General features: G+C 35.0%; 1 long non-coding RNA gene across 1 annotated transcript in view; it reads right to left on the reverse strand.

Moving 5' to 3' along the window:
- Positions 1-13160, reverse strand: part of LOC311611768 — a 108393-nt gene extending 95233 nt beyond the window's left edge. The window contains exon 1 of the long non-coding RNA XR_014793148.1: positions 13072-13160. This is a non-coding gene — a long non-coding RNA (uncharacterized lncRNA). The remainder of the gene's footprint in view (positions 1-13071) is intronic.
- Between the last annotated feature and the right edge of the window lie 5415 nt (positions 13161-18575).

Genomic DNA, 18575 nt, shown 5'->3' on the forward strand with positions numbered 1-18575 from the left:
AAAGTATTCATGTTGATAGGGATTGCTGTTTTTGATCCTGATCATGTATAAATAGCCATCTCTCTCCATAAGAGTTTGTCTCCAAGTCCAAAATATTCTTCCTTGGTAGCAAAAGGCATCAAAGCAATCCGACGGTGATCTATGTGTGCTTGGCCCTTCAAGAAAACCTTAGTAAGAAGGATTTATTCCAGGAATTCTGATCTGATTAGGCAGCATAACAGCCAAAATAAGTCTTCACTGGATACAGTTTTTATTTTAATTTAAGACATTGTAGGGGCACCTGTTATGTTGACTTTGAAAAATTTGCTTTTTGTTAACAAGCTGCCGCTCTCACGTCCACTGTGCAGGTGCTCCTGTTCTGAGGAGTCGATGCCTGGGCCTGTGTGAGGTCTCAGCTTTGCTGTCCACCCATTTAGAGTGATGAACAAATCCTGAGATCTAAACACCGCATTTGAATGTGTAAAAAGTTATAGTTAACATACCTAGCAGTGAAAATATTTTATATATTCTACATAGGGGTTAGTAGCCATGCAGACCTTTTGTATAACCAGTAACTTCTAGAAAACACTATTGTGGCATTGAACTTCAACCCGTTACCAACACCAAATCTCACTCAGCAAACCTCCAACTTCCCACTTAATAAGTAGACGTTAATACTTAAACATATTTTAAAATTATTATTTTGGGTATAGGTGTTTTGTATAAATACCAAAGCATGACTTTAATACATAAGCTAGCAACCTGAAATAAATGTTTAAATTTTAATGGCAGCCTTGACATTTGAGTTTATAGACTAATCTCAAATAACACAAAATCAATGGCAGTAATAGGGAACCATGGCAGCGCCGAGTGATGCTTTAATTAACGGTAACTACCCTGCAAGCAAAATGATCAGTTTCATTTGACCTTGTCACTACTAAGTTCAAACGTAGACTCATGATATGTGGATAAGATAATTTAAACTAAGAAATAAAGAGCGGGATTATTCTATAGCCTTACATAAATAATACATATTAAAACAAAAGGAACTGTTTTACTGACCTAGCACTTTTCAAGCCAAACATATAAATTCCACTCCTACCTCTCTCTTTCTATGAATAATCAGTATCTCCTATGAATATTAGTTTCCAAGCATTATTTCCAACCGCATCAATACTGCTTCCCTATTAGTCTCCAGTGCTCCTGTAATACTCTTGTACATTCTCTGATTACATGTTGGCATTATTTTACAAAATGTGTTCAATGAGCGTTGGCCCTTGAATTGCATGGCTGGCTCAACAAATGGATCGTTAAAAAATTGTGCCAAAGGCTGTATCCATTCTGTTTTTCTGTGTCTCCAAACGGATCTAACTAGAGAACAATGTTTTCCAGCCTCCAGCTAGTACCTGGTGCAACACATTATGTCGGAATGCTGGCCTCCAATGATCTCTCTCCATGTGTGCGTGCCTCGTATAAATCCTGCTAAGAGAATGGATGAAAAGAGCTGAGGCACCATTTCTATGATATCCGTGGTTTAAAACCACAAAGTTGTAGCTGGATACATTTTTATCGAAGATGTCTTAATAAGTATGTTCTACAACATAATATAGGTACCGGTATAAAACTAAATATTATTGGCAGAATGTGGCTTCCAGCACCAGCCTCCTATTCCCCTTCCCTAAGGAACCTGTAGCCAGTGAGTTACAGAGAGAGTTCCGGTACAACTCCAGATCTTCCTTTCAATTTCCCTCAGTTTGTGTTGGGATAGCCCTTTCTTTCTACTGCTCAATATGTGGTGAAATTGTTAGCATTTTACTTACGCTTTTTCAGTTATTTCTGAAAGTGCTAAGACCCCCTGCTCCCACACTGCCTACTTTCCTTTCTTCCCTCATGACTTTCTCTATACTTAGGCAACCATAGTTCTATCTGTACTTCTATATGCTTGCATTTGTTTTAAATAAGTGGATTATAAATGGATTCTATATGGTCCGAATATTTGTTACTCAAATATCTTTGAAATTTTTATAAATATAATTGGGCATGGTTTGCATGTAATGCTATCATGGAATATTGTGTAATGATAAGATAGCTGGTGGCCTTGTAGAGAGAAAGGCATGCTTACATATCGCAGGAGAAAATGGGAATGGATACAGCTTTTTGTTGGAGAGAAACAGGCTGATATTTATGAAAGTGATAAGTGCACAAATGCTTTGACCAATAGAATGAAATTGATACAAATCCACGGGCTGTATTCTATAATATAATTTGTAAACTATAAATAGATTAAATACATATCAGTGTTTATGCTTATAAAATATGGAGGTATAATATTTTTAAAAAATTTTTATTTTTTATTTATTTTTAAAAATATATACTTTATTGATATTTTACAGAGAGGAGGAAGGGAGAGAGATAGAGAACTAGAAACGTCGATGAGAGAGAAACATCGACCAGCTGCCTCTTGCACACCCCCTACCGGGGATGTGCCTGCAACCAATGTACTTGCCCTTGACCGGAATTGAACCTGGGACCCTTCAGTCCGCAGACCGACGCTCTACCACTGAGCCAAACCGGTTTCAGCTGTATAATATTTTTTTTTTCAAATTGAAATTTACCTTTTTCTCTTTCCTTAAACTTACTAATAATATTTCTAATTTAAGATGCTACAAATATATATGTTTGCTTTTAAAAATGGTAGAGAGGCAACATGCCATGAAGTTGAATAATATAGAACTGAGAAATGAATCCAGACTGAATATTCAAAGTTAAGAGGATATTACTAAGGTCCTAGTAACATTATTTAGGAGTTTTGGATACCTAGATTTATTCTATTTTGAAATTTTTTTTTGGAGCTTTACATTTATGGTTTTTGTGCTTTTCTCTATGTATGTTAACTTCTATAAAATGCAAGTTAATAAAAGGCATGGCTACTTGTAAAGTTTGCCTATCCACAGTCCACCGGGTTGTAAAAAAAAAAAAAAAAAAAAAAAAAAAAAAAAAAAAAGAATAAAATGTGTATTATCCCTTCTGCTTATCTTTTTATTATACACATGCTTCTAATTGCCAACCATTTTGGCACAGGGATAGAAATCCCTGGCCTCCACCCACTAGATATCAGTAGCATCCTCCAAGTTGTAGCAGGCGATCAGGCAGGCAGGCAGAGAGGTTAGGGGTGATCAGGCAGGCAGGCAGAAGTGGTTAGGGGTAGGTGAGAAGTTAGGAGCCAGTGGTCCTGGATTGCAAGAGAGATGTCTGACTGCCAACTTAGGCCTGATCCCTGCAACTGACAGTCAGACATCCCCCAAGGGGTCCCGGATTGGAGAGGGTGCAGGCGAGGCTGAGGCATCCTTCCTCCTTCCCCCTCCCATGGATGAATTTTGTGCACCACACCTCTAGTCCAGCGTTTTTCAACCGCTGTTCCGCGGCACACTAGAGATGTTGCCTGGTGTGCCATAGGTGCAGACAAGAATTTTATAATTTTTCACTATTTTGTTTACTTAATATTTCATAATAAAGTAATTATAAAATACTTTCTTTGTGTTTATTTGATTCCTATTCAAGAGAATTACTTTATATATAGACAATATAGGCACAGAGTTAAATTTTTTTAACATTTTCTAATGGTGGTGTGCCTCGTGATTTTTTTCATGAAACAAGTGTGCCTTTGCCCAAAAAAGGTTGAAAAACACTGCTCTAGTCTATAATAATAAAAGCATAATATGCTAATTAGTCCAGATGTCCTTCTGGATGAAGCCAGAGCTGTGAGGGAAGCCCGGATCCCAGGTGCCAGAGGGAAGCCAGTGCAGGCAGCTGGGGGAAGGAAGGCCTGCTCTTGCATGAATTTCATGAACCAGGACTCTAGTAATACTATAATGTATTAAGTAGGTATTATTATGCTTTATCTCAATTATAATCTTTATCATATGAATACTAAAAAGGTTGCAGATATTAAAAAATCAAAAATGGGGAAAACGCAGAATTATTTTTCAAAGTACAGAAGTAATCATCATATTATTGAAAACATGTTTTGGAAAACAAAAGATGCTTAGGCTTAGTACGTGTTCCCCATTCTCTATTTTCTTTTGCCTTCCTCTTATAAATTTTATACCTACGCTGGAAATATTTTGCCCAGATGTTAATATTTCTGAGTTTCTGTCATTGCTATTTAAAAGTTAGGAAAAATTGCCGAAACCGGTTTGGCTCAATGGATAGAGCGTCGGCTTGGGGACTGAAGGTTCCCGGGTTCGATTCTGGTCAAGGGCATGTACCTTGGTTGCGGGCATATCCCCAGTAGGGGGTGTGCAAGAGGCAGCTGATCGATGACTCTCTATCATCGATGTTTCTAACTCTCTCTCTGTAAAAAATCAATAAAATATATTTTACAAAAAAAGGCTCAACTATAATTATAAAAAAATAATAATAATAAAAAGTCCAACCCACAGGTTGAGAACCACTAGCAGGGTAGCCTAAGGTTTCTTATTAAATACTAGATGCCCCTTATAGGAAGATTCCTGCAATAGGGCTTCCTGCTGCGGTCAGTCTCTGCTGCCCTACCTGCTTCTCTCCCTTCTCCCTGCCTCGCCTGCTTCCCTGCCTTCTCTGCCACCCTGCTTGCTTGCTTGCTTCTCCGAAGCTTGCTCCCTTCTGCAGTTCTTGGCTTCTTTCTACTCTGTCTTCAGTCTTTGCTCTCTCCTGGATATGCAAATTAATCACCATCTTGGTTGGGTTAATTTGCATACTCACCCTGATTGGCTGGTGGGCGTGGCTTGTGGGTGTAGTGAAGGTAAGGTCAGTTTGCATGTTTCTCTTTTATTAGAGGGGATAGGTACCCTCTTGTACAGATCACTGGAACATACTCATCTTGCACAACTGAAGCTTTGTAACCACTGAGCATCAATTTCTTATTTCCCCCGTCTTCTAGCCTCTGGCAATTGCCATTCTATTCTCTGCTCTTTTGAGTTTGACTGTTTTGGATACCTCATAAAAGGGGAATAATAAAGTATTTGCCTTTATGTGACTGGCTTATTTCACTGAGCATAATATCCTATAGTTTTATCCATGTGGCTGCACATGGTAGGATTCCCTTCTTTTTTGATGCTGAATAGTATTACATTGTATGTATACACTACATTTTCTTTTCCCGTTTATAAGCTGATGGACATGTGGATTCTTTCTGTATCTTGACTATTGTAAAATCATGCTGTAATGAAGAATATGAGGGTGCAGTTATTTCTTTGAAATCCTGATTTCAGTTTTCGTAAATATATCTTCAGAAAAGGCATTGCTGGGTCACAGTGTAGTCCATTTTTTATTTTTTGAGGAACCTCCATCCTATTTTCCACCAATGAGGGTTCCATTGCTCTACATCACTTATTGTCTGTCCTTCTGATAGTGGCCATCCTTATGAGTGTGAGGTGGTTTAGACCTGCATTTTCCTGTTCATTAAGTGATGTTGGGAATCTTTTCATATACCTGGTGCCCATTTGCACATTTTCTTTGGAACAATGTCTGTTTAGGTCCTTTCTCCATTTAAAAAATCATGTTGTTTGTTTCTGTGGTAACTAGTTGTAGTAGTTGTAGGAGATTCATGTATCTTTTGAAAATTAACCCCTTATCAGACATATGGTTTGCAAATATTTTCTCCCATTCTGTAGATTGCCTTTACACTCTGCTTGATTGTTTCCTATGGTGGGCAGATGCTTTTTTGATTTGATATAGTTTCACTTCTCTCTCTCTCTCTCTCTCTTTCTCTCTCTCTCTCTCTCTCTCTCTCTCTCTCTCTCTCTCTCTCTCTCTCTCTCTCTCTCTTTTAATTTGTTGCATGTGCTTTGGGTGTCAAATCCACAAAATCATTTTCAAAACCAATGTTAAGAAGCTTCTTACCAACATTTCCTACATTTTCTTCAGGAAGATTTATAGTTTCAATTGTGTGCGCATGTTATAAAATTTAATTAATTTGCATCTGGATATCAGTCTCTCAACATCATTTATTGAAGAGACTATTATTGTCCTATTGTGTGTATTTGACACTGCAATGGATTGATAGCTATGACACAAAAATTTAAAAAGGGAAGAAATTAAAAATAATTTTGTGCATAAAATGCCATTATCAAAAGAGTAGAAAGTCAACATACAGAAGGAGATTTTTTAAATTATGTACCAACAAGAGTCTTGTACCCAGAATATAAAAGGACTCTTGCATCTCAAAAACAGAAAGAGCCTGGCCAGCTTGGCTCAGTGGTTGAGCATTGACCTATGAACCTGGAGATCAGGGTTCAATCCCCAATGGAGGGAGTGCAGGAAGCAGCTGATCAATGATTCTCTCTTATCATTGATATTTCTATCTGTCTCTCCCTCTCCCAACCTCTCTGAAATCAACAAATTATATTAAAAAAATGAAAATAAAATAACCCAATTTAAAAATGTGTAGATATTTCTCCAAAGAAGTTATACAAATGTTCAACAAACACATCAAAAGATGTTCTGTGGTATTATTAGTTATTAGGAAAATGCAAATCAAATCCACAATGAAATACCACTTTAAAACCACTAGGATAGTTGTACTTTAAAAAATAATAATAAAATAAATGTTGGTGAGGATGTGGAGAAATTATAACCCTCATACATTACCAGTGGGAATAAAAATTGTGCCCTCATTTTTTAAAATAGTGTGATGATCTCTCAATATGTTAAACATAAAATTACCATATGACTCAGAAATTGTACTCTTGGGTATATACCCAAAAGAATTGTAAAAAGGTGTTTAAAAACTTTACATGAATGTCTGTCACAATAATTAAAAGGTAGAAACAACCCAAATGTCCACAGATTGCTAAACAAATAAACAGAATGTGATACATCTATACAATGAGATATTATTCAGTCTTTAAAGTGAATGAAGTACAGATAAATGGGCAAAATGGAAGAACGTTGAAAGTGTTTTGCTGAGTGAAAAAAGACAGAAATAGATAAATTTATAGAGAAAGAAAGCAGATTTGTGTCAGAAGCTTGGGGAGCGGGAATGGAGAGTGACTGCTTAGTGGGATGGATTTCCTTTTCACGTGATAAAAGGTTTTGGAATTAGAAATTGTTGATCATTTCACATAATTGCGAATGTATTAAATACTGTGAAAGTATACAGTTCAAAATGTTAAAATTTTACCACAATATTTTTTTAAGTTGATGTAGGAAAGAGGAGGCATTAATTCTTGGTTCAATTTTATCTGAATTTTAATTCTCTATCTATTACTTACTGGCCATGGGTCTCTGAGCAAGCTATTGATACTTACTAAATCATAGGTTAATTAGCTATATTATGGAAGGTCATTCACTCTCCAGATATTTATTGAGTCAGAGGCTGTGTTCTAGGATCTTGAGTAAATAGCAAATAAACCAGTTTTGACCTTCCTTCCCTGTGCATTTTTGCATTTGGAAATAGATGCGAAGTCAAATTGCTACATAAATAAAAATATAATAATAATCTGGTTGATATTTATCATTATTGAAATTAGACATATCTAAAATACCCAATGAAATAATCAACACAAGACTACTGTTATTATTAAGATTTTAACTTTCACATTGAAATTTGTTATACTCAGCAGTATGATTATCTAATTGCAACCATCATGTGTGCAGTGAGTCACAAGAAGTTGACACCCTGACATTTATAACTCACTCAGTGGAAGCCATCAGCACCTATGAGGTTTTAAATATATATACATGCAATTGTGAAAGCATATTCATATATGTACACTACACACACACATACACACACACACACAGTCAGTGAAAATATTCAGAAATCCTTTTTTGTTGTATATGAAAATAGCTTATTCTTGTGCATATTTTTAATCAACTCACTTTTCCTTTATTTTCTGTATTCAGTTTAAGGGAGCCCAGTAAAGCCATATGAACTTCTATGTAAACTATATAACAACCTGACATCTATGCGTACTTTTCAAACATAATATTAAACCACTTCTTGGTGTGTGCTATGAAACCACAATTCCATGCGCAGTATTTGGATTAGATCTCTTGGTGGTGTCTAGCTACTTCAGATTCTAACCATGCAGAGTCCCTTGGTGATAAGACTTTTAAGTAGGAACCACAAAGAGAAACAAATTCAACCAATCCTATATTTTGAAATGTTATTACATAATAGCCCCTACATGAGAGCAATAAACTTTTGAATTCTAAAAACTAGTATGATTTTTTTTTTGGCTAAAATCCAAGCCTTATAAACCCAGACATTATGCTTAGTATTGCATCTGATGTTAGCTTTATACAGTATATTAGAACTGCTGGCAACACAAGATCACCTGGACCATTCTCCTCAGTTAACTATAAATTCTGACAACGGAATACCAGTCATTGTCAATCCCCATCTTCCTTTGTGCCATTGTGATATATCTAAGCACCAGAGCAGTCATTTTTAAATGATCTAGCTCCATGGGTTGAGCCTATTGAGAAAATGAAGACAACATGGCAAGAGAAAAAAATGTTGAGAGAAGAGTATGGTAGCACTGCAGATTTGTTCTGGTTGTTTCTGACACCTTCTGCACTTAGCATTTTCTCTGGTCCATGTTTTCCTTCTCCCCATGCATTCAGAATCGGCTTTCTATAATAAATATACTCATCTAAAACAATGTCTTAATAGTAGCAAGTAGGCCTGTTGACTCATTGAGCATGATGTAAGGGTGTTGGTAGGTAAGGTTAGAGAGGCAACAGGAGCAGGGGTAGGTGTTGCAGGCAATGTAGACCAATGTACAGACTTTGTTTTATGGTCAGAGGATAATTGGGAGCCACCTCAGTGTTTTGAGAAGAGAATGTAAGATTCACTTTGAGGGCTAAGTTACATGTTAGGATGAAGAGGGGAAAAAAGAAAGATATTCCAGACCAGATTGGCAGCTCTTGCAATAAACCAGGGGAGAGGGATTGTTGCATGGACCAGCCTAGCTTCTGTGGAGATAGTGACATGTGGAGGTGGAACCAATGGAAGTTATTGATGGCTTAGGATCGGGGTGTAAGAAAAAGAACAATCTAGGATGACCTTCCAAGGATTTGCTCCAAGCAACAAAAATGATGGAGTTGCCAACAAGTGAGATGGAGAAGTTATATGTAGGGAGATCAGATTTTAAGAATAAATGAGGAGGGGTGATCAGTATCAAATATTTGCAGTTTTCTTGTAAAATAAAGTCAAAATCAATATCAGGTCAGTTTGATTATTAATGGTAAGTCTGTGAGAGCTGATGTACTGCAGTGGTAAATGAGATTCCAGATTACAAACTCAGAAATAAATGATAGATAAGGATATGGAAATGGAAATGGAAGTTATCTTTTAAAGAAATCCAGTCCTAAAGAAATTGTAGGTAGAGGATGACAGAGGATTAGGGGAGAGAGATACTTAAGCATAATGACATAGAAATGAAAAATAAGTTCTTACATGTTTTGAAATACATTTCCCTATACCAATTTACATTTCTTGTGCGTGTGCAATGCATATGTCTGTAATTTAATGCTTCAAAGTGTAAAATGTTTTCCTGCTTTACAGAATATTTATCTCAGGATGAGTTGAGTCGGGAGCGATTTTCCATGGACCTTGCTTCTTTGCCTTAACAAATTAAAAAGGAAATATACTTTCTTGGGTGCCACCCAATACGATTAAGATAATGAAATGTAGTATCTGTGAGAACATCCACTTTCCTCTCCCTATAACTTTGTGTTTCCTGAAACTTTGACATTCTTCAAAAGCGTTTGCAATTAGCTGGTGACAGAATATTTTTTAAATTAATAACAGTTTATTAGTGGCACACTCCTTTCTCTTAGTTAGACTCTGCATCACCTCCCTTTCACTTAGGTGATCGTTTTTCCTAAACGTTAGAATAATTCATACTAACTCTTCCCCACAGTTCCTGATGGTGAACATGACATTTTAAGGCTCACTGTTATTTTTAACGCAGGTACATAAAAGCAGTTACTCTGTCCCCTGTGTGATAGAGATTGATGACTGAACCAAGCAACCGTTTCTCCTTCTCCCAGAATAAAAATCTTTGCTTTTTACATGAGCACATGACCTCCCAAAGCAAGTCTTCTCTTTTCCACACTTCCTTGTTCCAAGTGACTGACATGTGACTAGTTTGGTGCCGATGGCATGAATATAAATAGTGTGTGACCGAGTATTCGAACTTTCCCTTAAATGACATTTGCCTCATACCCCTTTGACTTTCTCTTCCTTTCTTCCCCAGTCCTGCTGCCTAATCTATGGTTTCCATAGGAAACCATAGAGGACAAGCTGTACACCTTATAAGTGGGAAGTAATCACCTGAAAGGAGCTGCATCCCTAAAAACTTCGAGGAACAGAGCTAACATGCTACCCTGAATCTAATCTCCCCAACTTAAGTCTTCCCATGTGTTTCCTATTTTAAGTCACCCATTTACAAAAATGTTAACATAATCATGACCAATTTCTCTTCTTTCTCAAATTCAAAAATCCAAAGAATCTAACTGATAATTTCTCTCCTAATATGTTGGCACTACCTTATATGAAATAGCCTGAGTGGGACCATTTTACCTCACAGCATCATCAAAACACTTAGAATTCTATGCTAACATAGTGTGCATTAAAATAATTTAGTAAATATATCTCTAAGCTAAAAAGTGATAAGTTATCAAATATCAGAAATTAAAAGTTAACTCAAAGACAATGTTAAAAAGGTTGCTGAAGCTGAATGGATAATAGAATTAAGAAAGTTAATATAGCCATGAGAATATAGGGATTCAAAATCTTTGGAGAGAGAAATTGAATCCTCAACTCTGTGTGAAGAAGGGAACTGTAACTGAGCTTCAGTAATACAGGTAGCAACCCAAGTTATTGCACTACTCACGAAATAGAAATTTAGAAATATGGCTATGTATACTACTAAGAAGCATGCCATTTGTTGAGATCTAGAGTAGAATAAGAATTCACCTGTGACTACGTTGCAATGTCAAAGTTGGATCATTCATAGACATGAGAATAAATTCATATTATCCAAGACATTGACATGAAAACAGATATAAACCCTGGATAATCCATTAGTCTCCCATTAAACATGAACACAACAGTGCTCTGATGAATAGTATTACAACAAAGACACAGTTTCTACAGAATATCTCAACCCACTCTCAGGTAAACTCAAAATTAGAAGACAAATAATAGAGCTTAAGCAAATATGAAATCATTGAGCTGAGAAAATTAGAGTAATAGGAATAATTTAAATACCAGATCTAGAAATAATAATCTAAAAGCTTAGAAATATCATGTTTAAAATACTTGAAAATGATGAAGGAAAGAATGATATAAAATGACTACACAACAAATGGTCAGTTATGTAAATAAAACAAATAGAAATTCTGGGAAGATAATATATTTTAATTATAACAATTGTACTCAATGGATGGACTAAAAAGTAGACTAGATAATAATGAAGAGATTTTGTTAATGATAAAATATATTTGAGGAAGTTATCCAGGAATCAGCACAATAAAGAGATGGAAAATAAAAAGAGAATGTAGGAATTATAGAAGCAAACAAGAGAAAGGGAGGGAGAAAGAGATCATTCCAAGTGATGAAGATTGAATGTTTTTTAGAATGGAAGCTATGTTTTGAGTTTGATATAAGTGTTCAAATTTTGAAGGATCACATGTAATCTTGAACAGGAAAATACCCAAAAATCCATATCTGGACACATGATAGTTATACTGCAAAAATGTTGTTTTAAAAATCTTAAAGGCATCAAAAAAGCAGACTGTTTATGAATAAAGTAATGGCCGATAGAGTTACAGCAAATTTCTCATAAGCAACACACCACAGAAGACAATGGGAAAGTATCTTCAAAGTGCTCATAGATGGTAACTATTAATCTAGATAACTTTTATACAGAAGTCAGTGCTTCAAGAGTCAGGGTGAAATAATGACATTACCAATCAGCTAAAACAACAAAAAAAGTATATTATTCACAGAAAGAATGACTAAACCAAGATTAAGGTTTTTTTTAATCTTGGTAGATCAGCAGAATGAACAGATAAAACAAGTAACAAAATTAATAAAGAAACGAAAAGCCAAGAAATGCAAATATTTTAAAATCTAAATGTGCACATTCAGAAATTTAAAAATGAATACACTGGTAGGGCTTTAACATCAAGATAAAAATGGGATAAACCTAGAAAAAGGGAGAAGAGGAGTCCAGAAGCAATGAATACTAGAAGATGACTTAGCTACATGAACAGCAGTAACTATAGTCAAATCCTCCATAAAGTTCAACCATAATTTCCATATATATTCATATCTAACACTCTGGGAGAAAAAATCTTATATACCACACTCTAACCATAAAAATCATGTCATATAGCACACAGATAAATGAATACTGACATGTATTTGACTAAAAATAATTGTCATTTTGACTGTTTTATATGGGTCAATACATTTTGTTCCCTAGATTTAAGGACTTTCTGGAAGTATATAAGAAACCAGTTATTTGCTCTATAAGAAACTGGTTTCTGCTTTGGGGCGGAAGGCAAAAGCCAGAAATCCAGGTAAATAGTTTAGTTTGTATCTATGAACAGAAGTCTCTTGTGAGTTTCCTGAAGTTGAGCATGGCAGGAACTGTTGAAGGACGTGGGTGTATTAGTTGCAGTTAACCCAGAATTGTGTGAGTAGTAATTCTGAGATTTCAATCAAGAGACTCTGCACGCTCCCTAACGTGTTGAGGAGATTGCAAGAGTTCAGAAAGTAGTGGGGTTTTTTTTTTTGTTTTGTTTTGTTTTTATCCCATTTCCATATCAAGTTTTGCACAGCAGCTCTTTCGAACGTTTAACTGTCTTCAAATTGCCTGACACTCTCTGTCTTGGAATACAATTTCAAAGATATTATGCTATTAAGTGTAAGTCCATCTTGCTCGAACTCATTCCGTTTTTTTCTTTCCCCCTCTTTATAAGTTTCCTGAGGCTCATGATTCACTCCTGACTTCTCTATTTCTTCCACACCTCACATCAAAACATTCAGCAAATCCTCTGAGCATTACAATAAAAATATATGCAGAATCTTACCTCTTCTGATCATCTCCATGGCTATCATCGGGGTCCAAGCCACAATCTTCTCTCTCCTGTATTTTAATAGCCTCCTAAGTACTTTCCTGCATCTTCCCTTGGCATCTTACAATTTCCCTCTAAACTCTCCAATGGTCACTTATTACACTCAGGATGAAATCCAGAAATCTTAAAGTGGCCAAGCACATCCTTTATGTACCAGATTCTCATTCCTCTGCCTGGAATTCTTTTCCCTTAGGTTTTTATATAGCGGATCCTTGTCCTGATTCAGGTCTTCGTTTAAATGTTTTGTTAGAAAACCTTTTCTTTATTTAAAATTGGACTTCCATCCCCTGTAATATCTCCCATAGTATCTATCACTTGGTAAGCCTGCCTCCTCCCTCCCTTTCTTTTATTCTTTTCTTCTTCTCTTTTTCTTCTTTATTTGCTTCGCTCTACCTTTATTTATTCTTTCTTTCTCACCCATTTGATTAAGTGATAATTTTGAATGATTAAATGGATTGAATCTACTTAAATAAAAATTATTTGGGATACCTAGTAATTTTAATAATCTAAAGGAGTACTGAGACTAATTGTTTGAGAACCATTAGAGCAATAATTTTAGTTAACACTTCCTGCCCCTTATTCCTGCTTCCTCTTCAGGGAGGAAGAGTGGGGTTATTGGATCAGTGTTACATCCATGATAGCACACTTTGGCTGCCACTTATCATTGCCTCTAATTGATTTCTTAAATGGTTGAATTTAAGAAAAGGACAGGAGGATTTTACCTATCACCCCCTCATGAAATACATGTGAATTGTAAACCACAAAAATTTGAATATATTTATTTATAGCCTTTAAATATTAGAAGAATCACTCTTCTTGGATCATCACTTACCTTATTTGTAAAATGAAAGTGATGGTGTGCTATCATGAATTTAGATTTTTCTGGCTACACATTCTACCACCTTTTATATTAAATAAAATCCATTTGTATGGTTATTATATTAGCCAAAATGTGATAGTTTCTATGTTCCTTAGTGTTATATCTGTTTTTCATGGGTATACTTAGGTAAAAAGCATAAACTTGCCCTTAGCAATTGTATATAAACTTTGGGTATAAACTCTGAAATACTATCAAGTTTCAATTTGAAAGATAATTAGGCAAATAGTAATGCAATTTAATCATAGATTTTAAATAATCTGCTGATTTATTTGCAGAAAAATTACTTGACTAATGAAGCGGAAAGTTATTGTGATTTTTATTACCTTTGATCAATACTAGGTTGATCACTTGTGAATTAAATTGTCATAAGAATCACATAATGCAACTCTGATTTGCTGTGTAAAAATTTGTCAAAAGTTATGAAAAAATAAGCTCAGAATATTTCCCTAGAATTCTTCAGGCTTTTAAATTATTTATCCTGAAGAATTTCAAAGAAAATCCCAAAATATCTGCCTATATTGGACTATTAAAGCTAAACATTTACAAAAAAAATTAACCTGAGGAATAATTCCCAGATATAGCCTGTGAATTATTTTCTCTATATAATTAGACTCAGGGTAAAGTGTTCTGGAATTAATCTCATATAAATATGTATAAATTAGAAAAATGTCATAGTAAGTATTTATTGCATATAACTTTATGTTAGTGTTCAAAATATTTGGTCAACTTTTGTGATTTCGAAGGTTAATATGATCATGTTTTGTTCCAGTTTGATTTTTATTGAGCACATATAAGTACTGATAAGTAATCACAAATTCTAAATGCATAAAAATAGTACTTTGAAACTTCTTAAATTCAAAATTGACAGGTAGCTTCTGGATGATTTAGAAACATAGACAATATTAATATGTTTTGATAAATTAGAAAGTAGAAAGACATGAATACATACTAAAAAAATATAGATGAGAAAGAAATTTCTTTTTCTTGAAGGATCTAAGAGAAGGACACAAAAGGTTGGACTCAAGACAGTTTTTTAGAATCTGAGTTCTACAAGTAGAGAAAGAAAATGAAGGAATTTAATAAAGACTGGACAGCTTCAGCAGGACATAGAAGCTCCAAATACTTTAGTATCTGTGACAAATAGATAATATAATAGATTTACCTATGTTTATATATCAGTAACATCAAGAAAATATAAATAGGCCTTGGTCAATGTTGCTCAATATTTGGGCATCGTCCTATGTACTGAAAGGTTGCTGGTTTGATTTCAAGTCAGGACTTATACCTAGGTTTCTGGCTCAATCTCATATAATTGTGTAGAAGGGAGCTGATTGATGCTTTGCTCTCACATCAATGTTTATCTCTCCCTCTGTCTCCTCTCTAAAAAAAAAATCAATTAATTTTTTTTGAAACAAAAGAAAAGAAAATATAAGTAGACTACCATAGTAGAACAGTAGATGTTGTTGCCTGCCTATATTCTTTGAGTTGTATTAGTGAGTCCTGACCTATTTTCAGTTGTCTGAGGGCTCTCTCTGGTGGCTGAAGTCTGCCCTGGAAGGAAAATACTAGAAAATAAATATCTGCTCGGGGCTACTTTCTGAATGTAGTTGGTGCATTAATACTCCAGCTCCCTCACTGTTGGCTGGGTAACTCTAAGGTGCATGTTCTTCACTGATTCCATGAGTTCCATGGCAGGGTATGGCTCCAGTTGCCTAGTGATAATGGTTATGATCATGCATTCCTTATTGGCTGCTTTCTCCACCCTGTATCACTTTCCTTCTCCCCTCTGTGGAATCTATCAATAACTTAAACACACTCAACTGACTGTCACAGACTCTGGACTATAAACATGGATTTAATTGATACTATCTAAGAATCTTTGGATCCTCTCACATTCTATATGATGATTCTGCACCTGTATCTTGCTTTCTCTTTTTTCAAGCTCACCAGCAAGGTATATAAAGCATACTATAAATATCTAATTTAGTTCAATGTGGAAGCTGGACATTTTAGTCTATAGTGTAAGGCATTGGGTCTTCATGTCAATACCTTCATAATTTCATTTACCTTCATTAAAAGAGATCATTGAGCAGGATGCTTAAAAGCAAAGAATTGGGGAGTCAGATCATTTGGAGGTTTGTGTCCTATTTCTCTGTTTTCTAACAGTTTGAGCTTTGGCAATCATTAACACTTCTAAGTTTATTTTCTTAATAGGAAAAATAAGAAAATTATAAAAGTAAATTAAATATTTAAACCCTAAACAAACTTTCTATTATATATAAGAATACTCATTAATTATCACTTACTATTTTTGTTCTTTTGTTATTATTGCTAAGCTAAGGTGTATAGCAAAATGTAAATTAAAATTTTAGCTTTGAAATTATATATTTAACTTCCAGGTTATTTTATTCCATTGCCTCTTTGAGATCAAGTAATAATAATATTTATAACTTAGTGGGCTTTACTCTGTATGTGCTAGATTGTGTTAAATGATATCGAAATATTTTCTCATTTTAAGACTCAACTTCATAAAAGCTTTATAAGGATAGTCTATTTTGCCAAATGAGTAAATTAGCATACCCTACTTAGGACCAGAGTGTTTTTTATCTCATGGGACTTTTAATGTTAAAATCAGAAAAATTTCAGGCAAACCAGGATGGTGGGTCACCCTAAAACAGAGCATGAGTAAGGATAATTAACCTAATATCATAGATTGTGTAAGTTGAGAGTTTGGGGTTCAAAACCTACATACACTGTACCTGGTTTTAGAAAATCACGTTTCCTTGCTTCTTTATAATAATTAGATTCCTTTACATTGTCTGGTTTCTTCAAAACCAAGTTCCTATGTTATCTATCAATATATATATAAAAGCCCAAGCAACAGATAAGACCAGACAACCATATGACCTGCCAGTAGCTATGGCAGTGACCACCAGGGGGCACACACTCAATGTAGGAGCTGCTCCCTGGTGATTAGTGTGCTCCCATAGCCAACCTCTCAGAGCCAGCCAACCTCCCACGGTCGTTCCTTCCTGCTGTCCCTGACTGGCCGGCTCAATCGGGACTGAGCGAGACAGACCTGATCAGCCCTGATCACCAGCCAGGCTGAGGAACCCCACCCATGCACGAATTCATGCACTGGGCCTCTAGTATCGATGTAAGTCTCAGGAAGGACCTGAAGATAACATATAGCTACCTATGTTCTAAATTTGGGTGATCCTGTCCCTCTCCTGAAAGCATTTTTGAAATATGCAGGAGCATTTTTGTTGCTTCAGTTATTGTAGGAGAACCACTAGAATTAATGGGGTGGCCTCACAAAATGAAAAATTCTCTCAATTATGTCTTTGAATATCTTCATAAGTTATCCATCAAATCTCATTTAAATATGAACCACAATTTTAATAAATTTGAGCAAAATACTATTAAGATACACAAGAAATGTAAATACTAGTTGGTAAAATTCTTCATATTCTATGTATTTAACAACTATAATAGTAAAATATATGTGATCATTACACATTTAAATCTTTGTTTGTGCTTGCCTACTTGAATCTTCTGATGATCTCTACAGAGGATTTTGCTTCCTAAAGCTTCTTAACTTATTTTTCTTTCAAATTCTTCTTCTATTACTCTTCATCAATTAAGATATATTTTCTTTTGGATTTTTCCCCCCCAAATTCTAGAGTCTGGATATATGTATTGACAGGTGATGACAATTCAAGACAGATTTGTTTTCTGTACCATTTGCATGCTATGCCATAACATAGAAAATTACATAGACACCAAAAGTATCAATAAAGTCATTAACGACATAATATTTCTTGGTTTCTTCCCTTTGAAAGTCCTTAACCTGCTCTAACATTTTATTTCTTCTTAAATTGTAACTATTTTTCCCCTTTCTCTTACCAAATACAGCAAAGCTGGCTCATGTAGTAGCTTACTGAAACAACAGTTCTTATTCTAATACTAAACTTGTTTTATTAGAATTGCTTCTAATATTACTTTTCATAAAGTCCAGTTATGTACAAATATGGAGGCACTTTATTTTGTTTTCCAGTGTGCATTATATATTAAATTTTATAACATTTAATTATAAATTACCCTTTATCCATTTTATTAAAGTGGACACAACTATTGTTTAAAAATTATGTAGGCTCTATTTTTATTTTTCTATTAAAATTAATGTTTAATTAATCAGAAAATATTTAATGGCTATATTATCACTTAATTTAATTTCAGAATAGAATTATAGTTATGGTGTATTTGTTTTTTAAAAGGAGCCATTGACCCGGGACTGGTTTGGCTCAGGGGATAGAGCGTCGGCCTGCGGACTGAAAGGTCCCGGGTTCGATTCCTGTCAAGGGCATGTATTGTACATTGGTTACGGGCACATCCCCATTGGGGTTGTGCAAGAGGCAGCTGGTCGATGTTTCTCTCTCATCGATGTTTCTAACTCTCTGTCCCTCTCAATTCCTCTCTGTGTAAAATCAATAAAAATATATTTAAAAAGAAAATAAAATAAAAGGAGCCATTGAGTCAAGCAGAGTTGGGAACATTGATATACACATTTATTTCTTGT

Source organism: Pipistrellus hanaki (assembly GCF_964339955.1).
Source record: "Pipistrellus hanaki genome assembly, chromosome: 17".
NCBI classification, from domain to species: domain Eukaryota; kingdom Metazoa; phylum Chordata; class Mammalia; order Chiroptera; family Vespertilionidae; genus Pipistrellus; species Pipistrellus hanaki.